This window comes from Trichosurus vulpecula, chromosome 1 (genome assembly GCF_011100635.1).
Source record: "Trichosurus vulpecula isolate mTriVul1 chromosome 1, mTriVul1.pri, whole genome shotgun sequence".
Lineage (NCBI taxonomy): Eukaryota > Metazoa > Chordata > Mammalia > Diprotodontia > Phalangeridae > Trichosurus > Trichosurus vulpecula.
Genome location: NC_050573.1, coordinates 99572093 through 99589772, shown reverse-complemented (window position 1 = coordinate 99589772; position 17680 = coordinate 99572093).

The window sequence follows — 17680 nt, the reverse complement described above, 5'->3', positions numbered from 1 at the left end:
CTTCTCGTAAACACTTTTCCAAATCCCTAGGATCTCCTCTCCGTAGCCTTGGTTCCCAGTTTTCACAGGGTCCAGCTTTTTTAGCCAATTCTTTTGCTAGGGAGGAATAAAATGGATCCTCCCATCCTGGGATATTCATCTCTTCCTCTGGAATTGTTCTGCTTCTAAATAGAGATCTTATACCTAGCGATCCCATCCTCGTCGCCAAATGTATCAGGAGGGCAGAGTTTATAATCTCAAAGAGGATCATAAACATGTCTGAAACGTTCGGAATCGCCGGATATAAGAAACTCTCAAAGTAGAAGGCAGAAGAATCAAAACATTTATTTAGGCTCCACAGTAACCAACCCATGAACCAGCAACCCCATTTTGATATATTGATCAAAAGCTTCCAGGCCCAATAAGTACGCCTTGAAAGAGTAACCAGGAGGCTACAGAGAAACATGATTGCGTAAAGCAAAATCATGTTTCCCCCTCTATGGTAATAAGATTACCCACTGGCCTGAAGTCTTTGTTCAGCTTTCTCCCGTAGGTCAGCTCTGCTACTGGCAGCTCCTGCTTCAGCTGTGTCTGTGGCTGTGGCTGTAACTGACGTAACTGTCGTAACTGCCTCTGTAACTGCCTCTGGCTCCAACTGTAGCTGTAACTGTCGCTGTAACTGTCGCTGGTTCCAACCGGAAAAGGAAAAGAGAGGATCTTCAAGCTGTCCTCTCCCCTCTTATAGAGTTTTTGACATCATCAAGCACTGCCTGAACGACCAGGGCCGATTGGTTCTTGACTTGGCCACTCCCCCTAGCATAGCCGTTAACACCTCCCCTCAGCCAGCCCCATGACTCCTCACACAGGAAGTTGTCTGCTTCCTGGAATGCTCTTTGGGCCTCCTGCCCCGGAAGAGCAAGCCACAGTGTCCAGAGGCTCAATGAGGTAAGCTGAGTCATTCAAAGAAAACAAAGGCCATTCTGGCTACAGCCCCTTCACCTTGCTTCCCTTGCTTAAGCTGATTGAAAGAACCTGTGCTTTCCCGGTCAACCCCTTCACCTTTCTTAAGCAGATTGAAAGAACCTGTGCTTTCCCCGGAGTACCTTACACCACCCCCAACCCACCCCCCCCCCCCCTGCAGAAGCCGGATGGTTAAAAAAAAAGCTTCTGTTGGAGCCAGAGGCTGCTATAGCTACAGCCACAGCTGAAGCTGAAGCAGGAGCTGCCGGTAGCAGAGCTGACCTATGGGAGGAAGCTGAACAAGGACTTGAGGCCAGTGCGTAATCTTTTTACCATAGAAGGGAAGCATGTATATGATTTTGCTGTACACCATCATGCTTCTCTGTGGCCTCCTGGTTACTCTTGTGAGGCGTACTTATTGGGCCTGGAAGCTTTTGATCAATATATCAAAATGGGGATACTGGTTCATGGGTTGGTTACTGTGGAGCCTAAATATATGCTTTGATTCTTCTGCCGCCTACTTTGAGAGTTTCTTATATCCGGCGGTTCCGAACCTTTCAGACATATATATGATTCTCTTTGTGATTATAAACTCTGCCCTCCTAATACAACCTTTTGAGGCCAAGCAAAAATAATCCAATCTTTTTTTTTTCAATTTGATAACCTTTCGAACTACTTGAAGACAACTCTTATGTCTCCTCCACTCCCAAGTCTTCTCTTTTCCACATAAACATACCTATTGCCATTATGCTCATCTGCCAGGGCTTCTAATTCCCTAACTGTTCTCTTCATTCTAACTATGGATGTCCCCCCCCCCCCCCACATCTTAATGCATCAAGCTTTAACAGATTAAAATTATATGGACTTATTAAAAAACCTGTGTTGTATCATTAATTTAACTCAATTCATTAAAAAGTGTTTGTTGAGGAGTCACTTTGTGGCCAGGCATTGTGTTAGGCATTATGAGGGAAAGAAGCAATGCCCCTGCCTTCAAGAACCTTGTAATCTAGGAGGGGAGACAAGGTTAATACATAGACCTTGGATGTCCCCCGAGGCTCTGTCCTCAGGACTTGCTTCTTTTCCCTCTATACTCTTGTCACTTGGAAATCTCATCACCTCCCATGAGTTCAATTATCATCTCCATGTTAAAGAGGTGGCAAAGTATCAGGCAATGGTTTACCAATGCCCAGTGGGAAGAGAAATCATTGTGACTCGTAGTCATTGGAGAAAGCATCACAAGGTCACAGAATATCAGCATAGGGAGGGATTGTGGAGATCAACTAGTACAACTCTTTCACTTTACAAATGAGGAATCTGAAGGACAGAGAAACTAAATGGGTTCTTAAGGTCCCATGTAGCTAGGAATTGTCAGAGGCAAGATTCCAACTCATGTCTTTTGACACCAAGTTTTGGAGAGGATTGTTTCAACCACATCATTCATTTAAATTCAAGCTCCTGCTGTGCACTGCTAGGACTCACTCTCTCTCTCTCTCTCTCTCTCTCTCTCTCTCTCTCTCTCTCTCTCTGTGTATGTGTATGTACGTTAGTATACATAACCTGTCCCTTCCACCCAGTCCATTACACTCCACCCAGCCGGGTGACACTGAGGAAGTCATTTTAATTTTCTGAGACTCAGTGTCCTAATCTGTTAAATGGGAACAACTCTCCTTGCTCTGCCTCTCATGGAGCTACTGTGCATCTCAGATGAGACAGTAGTTGTAAAATACATGTATAAGGGGGTTCTTCTTTACCTGAAAGTTGTTGGACTTGGTAGCTGCACAGAATTTGAATAAGAGGAGGGGAGGGAGAAGGGCATTTCAGGTTCACCCATCAATCACATGTCACTAGAGCTGTTCAAAATTTAATGGCAACTTACAGAGCAGCATGGTACAAATGAGGACTTTGGATTGGAAGAGGGAAGAGGCAAGAATAAATGACTCCTCTCATTAGACGTAAAAATCACGTGTAACTTTGGAGTTGTACAGGCATAAGGCATTTATTTCTTTTTTTTTCTTTTTCAATAGGACCTGCTGAGTTTTTTTTTAACACAGCTCTTTTTCAATCACTTAGATTTCAGCAGGTCATAAAGGAGAAAAACAAGAGCATTAAGGCAGTACACGGATCTGCTATATTACCTTGACTCTCGAATTCTTGATCTTTATAAAGCAGTGGTGGGAAAACAGGAATCACCAACCAGAAATACATCATGCTGAACTAGAAATATTTCTCTCCTTGATTTTTCTCTGATACCCAAGACATCCAGGCTCTTTACCATGGTTATTATTAATGCAGATAAAACTGTGGAGTAATTCTTATGGAATGGACTGGTGTGGACAAGTGATGCAAACCTAATTAGGGCTAGGTGAATTCAGCTGCCTCAAACTTCTATGCATTCCCCCTGTAGGAGGGAGGGAGGCAGGCTTGAAACCAGGAAAAGTCTTAACTCTCATTGGTGTTACTTCATGGTCAGAACCAAAGTGCCTCTGGGTAGTTTGAAATTTGCTAATTCATTCAGGCAGTTTCCAATGTCAAATTGCCTTTTCACCATTTAATAATTTCTATTCCTTTAAAACCCATTTTTTAATACAAAGCATTTCATTAGGTGGCTGTGGCACTTTCCCCCTCTATTGACCCTATCCAACTAAAAGTACCCATTGCCCACTCTTTGAGAAATTAGGGTGAATAAGTCCTGCTTATCTCTTTCCTTCCTCAGTGCTAGGTGGAAAAAGTATCTCCTACTAAATACCTCTCACTAAACCTTTTGGGGCCTAGGAAAGTCACCAGTTTTTTTTTAATTTTTCTAGGCACTTTCCACTATTTATCCTCCTATAAGGTAGACAGACCAAGGCAGGCAATTTACCTGGGGACTGCTCCAAGCACAGAGAATTTATTGGGAAAACTGGTGAATGAGGAACAAAGCCGGCTGTTGCACAAGCAGGGACCCGTGATATACAAGTCAGAGGGTTAAAGGAATGAAGAATAATGTCCCTGCTCCACTCTGTATTCTACAAAAATAAAAACAAAACCACTCCCTTGAGTCTTCTAGCGGGTCCATCTACCTGCTGCTCTATCCCCTTCCCTTCATTGTTAAATTTGATTGTTTTAAACAACTCCAACTCCAGCCTGTCCTCATCTCCTTGCATTTTCCCTTCTTTCTCCATCTTTCTCATCTCTTCCTCCCTCTTCTCTTTCTTCATCTTCTCTCATCTCTCTCCCTCTTCTCTCTTTCTCTCATCTTCCCCTCTCCCTATCTTTCTCCCTTCATCTCTTTTTCTCTCATCTCTTTCCTTCATCTCTCTGTCTTTCTCCTCTCTCCCTCATCTCTTCCTTTCTCCTATCTCTCTCCCTCATATTCCTCTCTCATTCTTCTCCCTTATCTCTTTCTTTTTCATATCTCTCTGACCCTCATGTCTCTTTTCATTTCTTTCTCTTCTATCTCTTTCTCTCATATCTCTCTCATCTTTCTCTCCTCCTTATCTCTTTCTCTTTCATCTCTCTCCCTCATTTCCCTCTCTCTTTCTCTCATCTTTCTCCCTCACCTTTCTTTCTTCCTCTTCTCTTTCTCATATCTCTCCCTCATATTCCTTCTCTCTATCCCTCATTTGCCTCATCTCTCCCTTATCTTTCTCTTTTCCTCTTTTCTTTCTCTCATATCTCTCATCTTTCTTTTTTCTCTCTCCTTTCTCTCTCTCCCCCTCATCATTCTCTCTTCCTCATCTCTTTCTCTCTCCCATAACCATATAACCAAATCCACTGTCCTTTTAAAAGTTCTCATCCTCCTTGATCCTGCTGCAGTTTCAGCCCTTTTGGTCACCCTTTTCTTTTGGATACTTTCTCATTTATTGCCTTATGAGAAATGACACTCTCACCTCTTTAACTTTTTCTCTGATTCATCTTACGATTCTTTATCCTCTTTAGATTACTTAAGGATTCACCAAAGTTCTACCCTTTCCTCTTATTTTTCCCTATTCTTTTTGCTGTTTCAAGATGTCCCTGAATCCTACTGCCCCTTGTAATTTCATAGTTAACAGCTGATAGCTTCAGAGTATTGCAGACTTTTTTTTTGTTTTGGTTTGGTTTTTTGCGGAGGGGAGAGGTATGGATAAAAACATTGGAATATTCTCATTTCTCCTCTACCTAGCTTTTATAATACAGGAATGTCTGCCAATCATTTAAGAATTAAAGGGGCATAGAACAAGATCCTCTTAATGCAATATTGAGGAACACAAGGTAGAAAATGAATATCTAGTAACTTAATTAAGCTTCTTTCTAAACTGACTTTTTTCATAATAGAGTTCCCAATATGAATCTATATGCATCATATCCCTAGGAGGTGAATTTGAGAAGGGACATATGACTTCTTTTCTAAACTCCAGACCTGCAACTCTATTTATTAATAGTAATTAACAAATTAATAAAAATGTATATATGTGCCTCCTATGCGCTAGACACTATATACGCTAGACACTATACTAAGCATTAAGTATACAGAGGCAAAAGACAATCCCTGATAGGCAGTCTAGTCTCCCATTACAATCTAATGGGGGATACAACATGCAAACAAATGTATGCAAAGCAAGGTGTTTACACAGGATAAATAGGAAGTAATTAACAGAGAGGAAGCACTGGAAGAGAGGTTGGGGATGGGTTCCAGTAAAAGATGGGATTTTAGTTGGAACTTTAAGGAAGCCAAGGAGATCGTAGATACTTAGCATCAGAACCATTGAATCTCAAAATCAGAAAGGAACCCAGAGATCATTTAATTGACCTCTCTGTCTTTTTATTGGGAGACCTCTAGGTTAGAAAAACTCAACTGCCTCTGTAGCAGCCTCTTCTACAGGGTGGTTCTAAAGTCTAAAGGCAAAAATACATATTTTCAAGAAATGAAATGAATGAAATTTTTATTTAATTGGAATATTAACAAATAACTTGTTCAATATGATTTCCGTCATTTGTGATGCAAAGGTTGATGCGCTTTGCAAGCTTCATGTGAACTCTATGCAATAACTCCACATTGCTGTCAATTGCCTATGTGTCCAGACTTTAGGAACACCCTGTATAATTGTATTTTTTTTTCCAGATTCTAGCTTCCATGTAGTAGAGGATTCTGGAGAATGAGAAAGATTTAAATAAGTAGAAGGATATTTTGATGGTGTCTGGGGTTGGTGGGGTGGAGTTGGACTTGCAAGAAAGAATAGAGATTGAATTGGAGGAAGCAAGTCAGAAAATTGAAAAAAAAATTCAAAGAGAACTCAAGTTGAAGGGGAACTCAGTCTGAAGAAATTATAACTAGAGTTTGAAGGGACCTTAGCTATCATAGAGTTCAACCTATTTCTTTTACAAATGAAGAAGCTGAGGACTAGAGAAATTATCTGCTTTATCTAAGGTTCCATGGGTAGCAAGTGACAGAGTCAATCCAGCTACTTAGCTCCAAAGCTATTGGTCTTTCCCCTGCACCACATTGCCTCTTGGGTATAAGAGGGCCAAAAGAGAAGAAGGCAAGGCAGGCTAAGATTTTTTTTTAAATAAGTAAAACAAATTCATTAGACAAATTAAGAGTTAAGAGAAGTTGGGTGTGGTTATCAAGTTGTAGTGGGATGATAAAATTCTCTGAAAGTGTAAAGAAGGTGGTAAGAGGATGTAAAGGTTTAAAGAGGTGATAAAAGGGGATAAAGGTGTTAGTTAACAAAAATATAATGGGATGAGTTATAAATACTCAGAATCAGGGAAAAGACAAGGACTGAGCCACTCACCCAGAGAGAATAATTTGATGTGATGTGGAGGTAGTGGGCAATATTTGTATTTCTGCCATGGCCAAGTCCCAGCTAAAATTCCACCTTCTTCGGGAAGTCTTTCCTAATCCCTCAATTCTAGTGCCTTCCCTCTGTTAATTACTTCCTATTGATCTTGTATTCTACTTTTCTGTACATATTTCTTTGTTTGTGGTCTTCCCCATTAGATTGTGAGCCCCTTGGGGACAGAAACTTTCTTTTACCTTTCTTTGCATCCCCAGTATTTAGCATAGTACCTGGCACATAGTAAGCACTTAATGAATATTTATTGGCTGACTCTACTCAATGTTCAGTCTGATCTTCTTCCTATAAGAAAAGGTTGAAGGGGCTTGAGGAATGATGATGACGATCATGGTAGCTAACATTTATATGGCCCTTTAAAGTTTATAAAGAACTTTGCAAATGATATTTCATTTGATCCTCAAGACAGCCCTAGAAAGCAGAGCTATTATTATCCCCATTTTACAGGTGAGGAAATTGAGGGAAAGATCAGGGAACAAGGTGCCAGGTTCTGTGCTAAACACTTTACAAATATCTCATTTAATCCTTGCAGTTGCTCTGTAATGTAGGTGCTCTTATTACTTCCTTACATCCTAAGGAGAGGAAGACAGCACAGGAAAAGGAGAACAAAGGATGGCTTTCCTGGGTACTTCCTCAAAATGGAGGTTCTAGGTAGAGCTAGATTACGAGAAAAGGGGACCCCAGGGGCAGAGTGAGAAGCAGCTGAGACCCAGTGATGAATGGTATTATGGACAGTGAGCATAAAAGAATGGTAAAAATAGTCCCTGTCCTCAAGGAGCTCACATTCTAATGGGAAGACAAGAGCCTCCTCTGTTGTTGCTATCATGTCAACAAATAGCTGCCTCAGACCCCAAGCACGATTCAACACCTGACAACATCTTTCTCTTCTTCCACTCATCTCCTCTAGCTGATCTCGTACATGGCAATGCCTTTGAGAGCAAGTAGCTGCTTCTCCCTCAGGGAATTTGGGGCCATCCTTTTTAGGATGAGCCTTTAGTTTGTATTTTAATTCCAGATGTCCACAAGTCATAGTCTACCCTGCCTTCTCTTCTGTGTGACATTCTTCTGTTATCCAACCTCCTGACCCAGGTGGAGTTTCTCCTTTATGTCTTCAGATCCTTTTCTGATCCCTCCTCCCACTCCCATACACACACACACACACACACACACACACACACATGCACATATCACCAATCCTCCTACTGTTCTTCGGTTTTTGTTGTTGTTGAAGCATTTCATTGTCTTTGATAACCAGGAGTCTGGTGAGTTATCTTGGTGATGCAGTGAATAGAGAATTGGGTCTGAAGTCAAAAAGACCTAAGTTCAAATTTAACCTTAGTTAGCAGCTGTTTGACCCTTGCCAAGTGACTAAACCCTTGTTTGCTTCAGTTTCCTCGAATGTAAGTTCTGTAAGGACAAGGACTTTCTTTTTGCTTATATCAATATCTCTAGCATTCAGTACAGTGTCCAACATGTAGTAAATACTGAACACTAGAAAGACCAGACCTATTAATTGTAACAATTTTTAAAAGTAATTTATGATAATTTCTCCTATCTACATAAGTATACTCTAAATATAAATAATCACAAGCAGATATTATAATTTTATTCAAAATAAAAATTTTCTTTCTACTATAGTTTCTTCATGGATAAAAGAAATACACTGCATAAATTGATACAGCTTGGTCTTTTGAGGTATTTTTAAATTTTGTTCTTCCTTTAATAAATGCCTGTTGACTTGACTTGTTGGCCTGTAATATTTTACCTCCTTACCTACACCTGCTACTTTCCCTGGCCCCCTTCAAGACTCAGCTCAAGACTTCAGGAGGCCTATCTCAATCTACCGCCCCCCACAACTTCGCTCCCTGCGTTCTAAGATTGCCTTACACTCACCCTGTATGTAATTAGTTATTCTCATGTTATCTCCCCCATTAGAATGTGAATGAAGGCAAGGCACACTTTCCCCCCTTTCTTTGTATTTCCAGCACTTAGGTCTAATGCCTGGGTGAATAGCTGGAGAAGTCCATGGCCTCCCTCTTCCAGCCCTGGGCTCTCTCACAGTATACAAGCAGGCTTAAGGCTTAGCCACACCCAGTTCCAGTTGGAACTGACTGCTGGAACTTTTCTGCAAGCTTCCTGATTATTGGTTATAATCCTAATTTTGTCATTCTAAGGGTTCCTGTATTCTGGGACCTACAACAGTTAGAATAGGTTTTCCTATTTCCTTATTAGGTAATTTTTTGAAGAGGATTCCATTTATCGTTGTTCATTTTCCTTGCTTGCATCTCCTCACCAATTAAATGACAGGTGTCACGTCTGTCCTTTGTTTAAAAAAAGCCCTATATAAAACCTAGATGTGTCCCTTTGGGTCTTTAGCTGGAGTACACAACCCATTACACATCTGAATCACCATCTTGAATGTTGCTCTGTAGGATAGTAGGGATGAGGGAGTCCACAAGCATTTCTATCTGTACTGGAATTCCTGCTACTTTTTTTGATACAGTTACCTCTGTGAATATCATTATAAACTATCTTGAACCCTTTCTAGTGTTATTGCCTGTCACTCACTGCAACTTCACTCCAAATTTGTACAAGATTTGAGCATAGTAAGAACTCAATTAATGTCGTTGAATGACTGACAACAGGGAACCTTCCAAGGCTTCTCAAAATGAATGACGAGTTCCCATTCTAGTGGTTTATCTGGGCACAAATGATACTACCAGTAGTGATCTAGAAAACATTAACAAAGCATATAAGTATTGGGGAAGAAATTGAGAACCCTCAGTGTATATATGGTATATTTATAACTACTGCCTATAGAAGGCAAGGGTTGAAGATGAGCATGGCTGCCTAGGAAGCTGATGTCTGAGAATGGCATTTAGATTTCTGGACCTTGGTTTAAAATAGAGGAGTGATAGGCTCCTGATCAGGGATGCCAAAGATTGATAAGAGTGCATTTGTTGGGTGTCCTACAAATCTGACTTAAGGGTTTTAAAGTGAAAAGGATAGAGGTCAGAAAACTGCCTTTACCACCAAACTAGACATCGTAGAGAATAACTATAATGTAAGAATAAAATCTGAAGTTGAAACATCCAGGAGTACAAAGGAGATACAACCCAAGAAAGGAATCAGTAGAAAACTTTGGTTTAAAATTTGTGTAAAAACATATCACTGATATCTTTCCTTGAAATTTATATAAAAGTATATCACTGATACTTGATAAAGTGAGATCTCTCATCTGAATATAACTATTCTCTGAAGTTTGGATTCAGTCAAAGGGCCACACCTGAGGATCTAGACAAGCTGCAGGTTCCCCACCCCTGAAGGAAATCTAGGAATTAGAGAAGAATGGTGGCAAGAATTTGGTTGAAGAATGGAGTTAGAAGCAAGTAAGCTTGTCATTAGAGCATGCTACAGAGCACCTGGACAAAAAGAGGAACTAGATAAGGAGTTTGGAAAACAGATAATAAGTTTGGCTTAGAACCGTGAATCATATGGTAGTTATGGGAGTCTTCAATTATCCCTACAATCTGTTGGAGCTCTCTCTCTTCCAAGTGCAGAAGAGCTAATATATTCCTTGACTTATATTAATGATAATTCATCCTTTCAACATGCGAAGGAACCAAAAAGGGGAATTCTATTTTGCATCTGATTTTCACAAATAGGGAAGAACTTTCACTGGAGTGAAAGTGATAAAACATTGGAGATAAGGGATAACTTCCTCTTAGAGTTTATGATAGAGATGCAGAGGAAAGTTAGACATATGCAATAGATTCTAGGAAAGTTGATTTCAAAGGATTCAGAGGAAGGACAGGAGCTCATGGATTGTAGTTCTTCAAGAGGAAGTTTTAGAAGGTATGCCTTCTGAGGACTAATCCAGCTCTGAGATTCTTTGATTCAGTGACTCTTCCCTGGGGGTGAGAATGCTGGGGCATACTGATGCATTTCATGTAACAATGTTCCTTATTCTACAAAGGGTTAATGGCTCTTCCTGACAACTGGAAGGCCCAGGGCCAGTTTGCCTGAGGACATACTGTGGCTCATTATCTAGGTACTGGATGATAATTAAGATACAACATTACCTAATGACCTCTCCACAGCTTGTAGGTATGTGACCAGACACATATGCTTATGGGTACAATGTCAATTTTCAGTATTAACACTGCTGAACCCTAGGTCTCATATCTTGGCTGCTAAAAAAAGATACTTTAGCATCTCTTTCCTTTCTGCCTTGTTCACATATGCCCTTCAAAGTTAGCTTCCTTGAAAGTCCTCTTGGTCTAGTTTGTGTTTTAGTACCATGTCTACCCAAAGAGAGGGGGATGGTTTTAGAGATTCTCTGGGGTCACAGAGTCATAGTAATAGATCCTTAGAGCAGAAAGGGACCTTCGAGATCACCTGGTCTGAGCTTTTTATTAGTCACAGGAGGAAATTGAAGACCATAGAGGGGAAGAAACCATGTCCAAGGTCAAACAGAAATCAAATTGTAGAAGTGGGCCTGGAATATAGGTTTTTTTTTCTTATTATTATTCCCATTACCCATAATACTCTTCTCAAAATGCTACCTCAGTTGTTAGGACTAGCATAAAATGTGGTGGTGACAAAGACTGGAATAAATGACCATCAGAAAAGTTTGGATTTAATCGTGCTACTTAGTCAAATGGAAAATTAGTTGGAAATACAGGTTCTCTATGACCGGGAAGTGGGAGCCTGGATTTGCAGTCTCAAGTTTACCACCTATCTTGAAGACCTTTGATAAGTCAATTCACTTTTATTTTTAAATAATGGTTTATAGCATCTTATTTGATTGTCTCCTGTATACTTATCACATTGCACTTTGTATTTTCTCTACTTTATAATGTTCGGTTAGATTAGATTATTGTTCTAGTATTCTATTGTGTTCTAAGGTCCCAACGTATGATTCTATAATTTAGTTGGTAGAGTGGGAGTCCTTGGAACCTGCTATCTATAATGCACATAAGCAAATGTGTGTGGGGAAAAACAGTCCCAGGATGTTATTTTTCTGTCCAGTGCTCATTCCCAACCACCTAAGTATGTTATGTCAACAAATAGATTTCTCTTCTAAACTCCAGTCTCACATATCAGTCAGTCAACAAGAATTTCCTAGGTGCTTACTACATGCCAACATTGTACAGAGCACTGGGGACCTAAAGAAAGAAGGGCATGGTATCTGCATTCTAATGGTAGAGAGAGCATGCAAATAAATATTTTATATACATATACACATAAAAAATCATCATCATCATAGCTAACATTTATGTAGTGCTTACTATATGTGCAGTGTAAATAGAAAGTAATCTCAGAGGGAAAACTCTGACAATGAGGAGGAGGAGAGAAGAAAAGACCAAGAAAAGCCTCTTAAACAAGGTGACAATTGAGCTTAATCTTGAATGAGGCCAGAAAACCAAGAGACAGAGATGAAGAGGGACTGCATTCCAGGTATAGGGTTTTGTTGTTATTATTCAGTCATTCAGTTATGTCCAACTTTTCATAAGCCCATAGACCATAGCACATCAGGCTCTTCTTCCACTATCTGTCAAAGTCTGTTCAAGTTCATGTTTGTTATTTATATGACACCGTCTATCCATTGCATCCTCTGCCATCTCCCTTTTCTTTTGCCTTCAATCTTTCCCAACATCAGGGTCATTTCCAGTGAGTCCTATCATCTCATTATGTGGCCCAAGTATTTAAGCTCCAGCTTCAGTATTTGACCTTTCAGTGAATAGCCTAAATTAATTTCTTTAAGTACTGACTGATTTAATCTCCCTGCTGTCCAAGGGACTTTCAAAAGTCTTTTCCAGCACTAAAATCCAAAAGGGTTGATTCTGTGGCACTCAGTTTTCCTTATAGTTCAACTCTCACAGTCATACATTACATAGGGGAAAGGCTGGCGAAAAGGCAGAAATTGAAAATGGAATGGTTGGTTGGCAAAGCCAGGATGGCTCTCCAAATGTCTTTAGGTAATGACTCTAAACAAAATTTAGAGCAGCAGAACACACAAAAATATGGAATGAAGCAAACTTCCAGCCCAAGAAAACTTAGAAGGTCAGTAGGAAAAGTCTGTTGCATCAGGGTGAGAGAGGAGCACAGTCCAGCACAGGCCAGGCCCCTGAAAATCAGGAGCAATCCTTGGGACAACTAAATCAATAGGAGCACTGGCAGTTTCTAGACTTCTTAGTTCACAGATGGTAAGGGGATCAGAGAGAGATTTACAGGCGTCCCTTTGCTGGCACCAGGGGCAGGACTCTGTTGTATTGCCTATACTTGGATCTGGGTCATAGTCCTGGGTCTTAGTCCCAGTGAGAGGAGGAGCACTAGCACAGCAGAGCTTGCAGCCCCAAGGGAGCAGAGACCCTGGTCACAGTTCCAGGGTTGAAAAGAGTTTCTCACAAACCAGGGCACAATACAAGGGAGTAGTAAATACACCTTTCTCTAGATCATACCCCCTTGGAAGAGCCAAAAACTTATAGGTTCCCAGAGTTACCTATGAAAACAGCTGTACAAAAACCTGAAGCTTGCGACAGTGCCCCCCAACTTGAGAAGCAGAGCCCCACTTTAGCATAGAGTTAAAAGTCAAGAAATAGCCTGAAAAATAAGCAAACAAAAAAAAATTGTGACCATAGAAAGTTGCTATGGTGACAAGGAAGATCAAAACACACAATGAGAAGACAATAAAATCAAAATTCCTGCACCCAAAGCTGCAAAGAAAAATACAAACTGGTTTTAAGCCATGGAAGAGCTCAAAAAGGATTTTTAAAATCAAGTTGGAAAGATAGAGGAAAAATTGGGAAGAGAAATGCGAATGATGCAAGAAAATCACGAAAAAAGAGTCAAAGTGAAAAAAGAATCTTGGTAAAGAAGGCACAAAAATCTGCATAAAATAACACCTTAGAAAACCAGAGTAATCTAAGTGGTAAAAGAGGTGAAAAATCCAATGAAGAGAATGCCTTGGAAAGCAGAATTGGCCATATAGAAAAAGACAGACAAAAATTTGCTGAAGAGAACTCCTTAAAAAGTAGCATTGGCCAAATGGAAAAGAAAGTACAAAAGGTCACTGAAGAAAATAATTCCTTAAGAGTTAGAATTGGGCAAGTATAAGATAATGACTTTATGAAACATCAAGAAACAATCAAACAAAATTAAAAGAATGAAAAAAATAGAAGAAAATATGAAATATTGGAAAAATAACTGACCTGGAAAATAGATCTGGGAGAGATAATTTAAGAATTATTGGAGCACCTGAAAGCCATGTTTGAACAAAGAGGCTGGTCATCATCTTTCGAAAAATTATCAATGAAAACAGCCCTGATATTATAGAACCAGAAGGTAAAATAGAAATTGAAGGACTCCACCAATCACCTCCTAAAAGGGATCCCAAATTGAAAACTCCCAGGAATATTATAGGCAAATTCCAGATCTCCCAGATTAAGAAGAAAATACTGCAAACAGCCAAAAAAAAACAATTCAAGTATTGTGGAAAGACAGTTAGGATAACACAAGATTTAGCAGCTTCTATGTTAAAGGATCTGAGGACTTGGGATATGATAGTGTAGATGGCAGAAGAGCTAGGATTACAACCAAGAATCACCTACCCAGCAAAACTGAGTATAATCCTTCAGAGGAAAATGGATATTTGATGAAGTAGAGGACTTATAAGCATTCTCAATAAAAAGACCGGAACTGAATAGAAAATTTGACTTTTAAATACAAAATACAAAAGAAGAATGAAAAGGTAAACAGGAAAGAGAAATCATAAGAGATTTGATAGTGTTAAACTGTTTACATCCCTACATGGGAAAATGATAGTTATAACTTGTAAAACTTTCTCATTACCAGGGCAGTTAGAAGTAGTATACATAGACAGAAAACAGAAGTGTGAGTTGAATGTGATGGTATGATTATACAAAATAAATAAAGTGATGAGAAAGAAGAATGAACTGGGAGAAGGGGAAAGGAAGAGGTAGAATGAGATAAATTATCTGACATAAAAAAGGCCTGAAAGAGATTTTACACTGGAGAGGAAAGTAAGGGAACTGGGGAGGGGAACACATGAACCTTACTCTCATCAGAATGGACTCAAAGAAGGAATGATATGCACACTCAGTTGGGTGTAGAAATTTATCTTATCATACAGAAAAGTAGAAGGGAAGGGGGATAAGAAAAGGAGGGGAGAGACCAACTATTTTAGAGAGCAATTTGGAACTACGCCCAAAGGGCTATAAAAATGTGCATGCTGTTTGCCTGAGCAACACCACTTCTAGGGCTATATCCCAAAGAAATCATATGAGTGGGAAAAGGACCCGTATGTTCAAAAATATTTATAGCAGCTCTTTTTGTGGTGGCCAAGAATTGAAAATTGAGGGGATGCCCATCAATTGGAGAATGGCTGAACAAGTTGTGGCATATGAACATGAATACTACTGTGCTATAAGAAATGATGAGCAAGCAGATTTCAGAAAAACCTGGAAAGACTTATATGAACTGATGCTGAGTGAGGGAAGCAGAATGAGGAGAACATTGTATACAGTTACAGCCACATTGTATGATTACTAACTTTGATAGACTTGGCTCTTCTCAGCAATGCAAGGTTCTAAGACATCTCCAAAAGTCTCATGACGGAAAATGCTATCCACATCCAGAGAAAGAATTACAGAGTCTGAATGCAGATTGAGGCATACTATTGCTCTCTCTCTTTTTTGTTTTGTTTTATTTTGTTTCTTCTTTCTTGTGGTTCATGCCATTGGTTATACTTCTTCTTTACAACATGACTAATGTGAAAATATGTTTAATATGAATATATATGTAGAGTCTATATCAGATAGCACACTGTCTCGGGGAGGGGGAGGAGAAAGAGGGGGAGAAAATTTAAAACACAAAAATTTGTGGAATTGAATGTTGTAAACTAAAAATAAGTAAAATTTTAAAAGTGGGGGGGGGTGGAACTGATAGAAGGGAGGGCAGTTTGGAGGAGGTAAAAGTCAGAAGCAAAACAGTTTTGAGGAAGGACAGGGTAAAAGGAGAGAGAGAATAGAATAAACAGGGGAAAATAGGTTGGAGGGAGATACATAGTTGGTAATCATTACTGTGGAAAAAAATTTACAGTGAGTTTCTCTGATAAAAACTTCATTTTTCAAACATATAGAAAATTGATCAAATTTATAGAAATAAGAGCCGTTCCTCAAATTGATGATTGGTCAAAGGATATGAACAGTCAGTTTTCAGATAAAATAATCAAAGCTATCTATACTCATATGAAATGCTCTAAATTAAAACAATTTTAAGGTACTATCTCACACATGTCATATTGGCTAATATGACAGAAAAGGGAAATGGCAAATGTTGGAGGGGATGTGAGAAAATTAAAAAGCTAATGTATAATTGGTGAAGTTCTATACTGATACAACTATCCTGGACTGCAATTTGGAACTACACTCAAAGGGCTATAGAACCATGTATACCCTTTGACCAAGCCATACCACCACTAGGTCTATATTCCAAAGAGATAAAAAGCAAAATGAAAAGGACCCATGTGTACAAAAATATTTATAGCACCTCTTTTAGGCAAAGAATTAGAAATTGAGGAGATGTCCATCAATAGGGGAATGGCTGAATGAGCTCTTGTATATAATTGTGATGGAATACTATTATGCTTTAAGAAATGATGAGCAGGATGCTCTCAGAAAAACATGGAAAGACTTAAATGAACTGATGCAAAGTGAAATGAGCAGAACCAGAAGAATCTTGTGCATAGTGACAGCAATACTATATGTTGATCTACTATGAATAAAAGTTATTCTTACCAATACAATGATCCAAGACAATTCTTTAGGACTGATGATGAAAGGTTTTGTCCGTCTCCATTGAGAGAACTAGTAGAACCTGAATACAGATGAAAGATACTTTTTCTTTACTTTCTTTATTTTTCTTATTGTTTTTTTTTTGGTCTGTTTTCTTTCACAGAATGACTTACTTAGAAATGTGTTTTGCATGACCGTATGTGTATAATTTATGTCAAATTGCTTATCTTCTCAATGGGGATAAGGAAGGAGAGAATTTGGAACTCAATATTTGAAAAACAAGAATGTTAAAATTGTTTTTACAGGTAATTGGGGAAAATAAAATATTAAATAAGAAAATGGAATGATTTACATGAGGAATGGCAAGAAGGGCAATATAGCTGAATGGAAGGGTAAATAGAGAGGAGTTAGGTATAAGAAGACTAGAGAGGTAGATAATGACAAGCAGAGGATTTTGCATTTGATCTTGTTGAATGGCAGGATGACATGGTTAGACCTACAATTTAGGAAAATCACTTTTTCAACTGGGTATAAGATAGACTGAGATAGGGAGAGATGAAGTGAGGAGCTGAATCAGCAAACTATTTCAATAATACAGGCATAGGGTGATAAGGGGTGAGAGGGAATGAGGTTGTGAGCCTGAGTAACTGAAAGGTGGTGATGCACTTGACCATAATAAAGAAGTTGGGAAGAAGAAAAAGATTTGGGGGAAAATAATGAATTTTATTTTACTCATGCTGAGTTTGGGATATCTATTGGACATCTAGGTTGAAATCCCAAACTTGAGATTTCAAATGCAAAAGACAGTTCATGATACAGGGGCATGGGGTCAATGAATGCTGAGATGATAAAAGCAGTGTCATGTGTGGAGAGCAATGGGGGGATCAGTTTAGTTTGAGACTGTGGAATGAGTGAAAGGGAGTAAGCTTTATTATGTCTGGAAAGGTAGGGTGGAGTCAAATGGTGAAGGGTTTTACATGCCAAAAGTATTTGAGTTAAGAGACAATAGAGTGATGGTGGAGTGAATAGCAGAATTATGTGGTCACACCTAGATTTTGTTTCTGTTGCTGTTCAGTTAGTTTTCATCATCTTCATGACCCCATTTGGGGC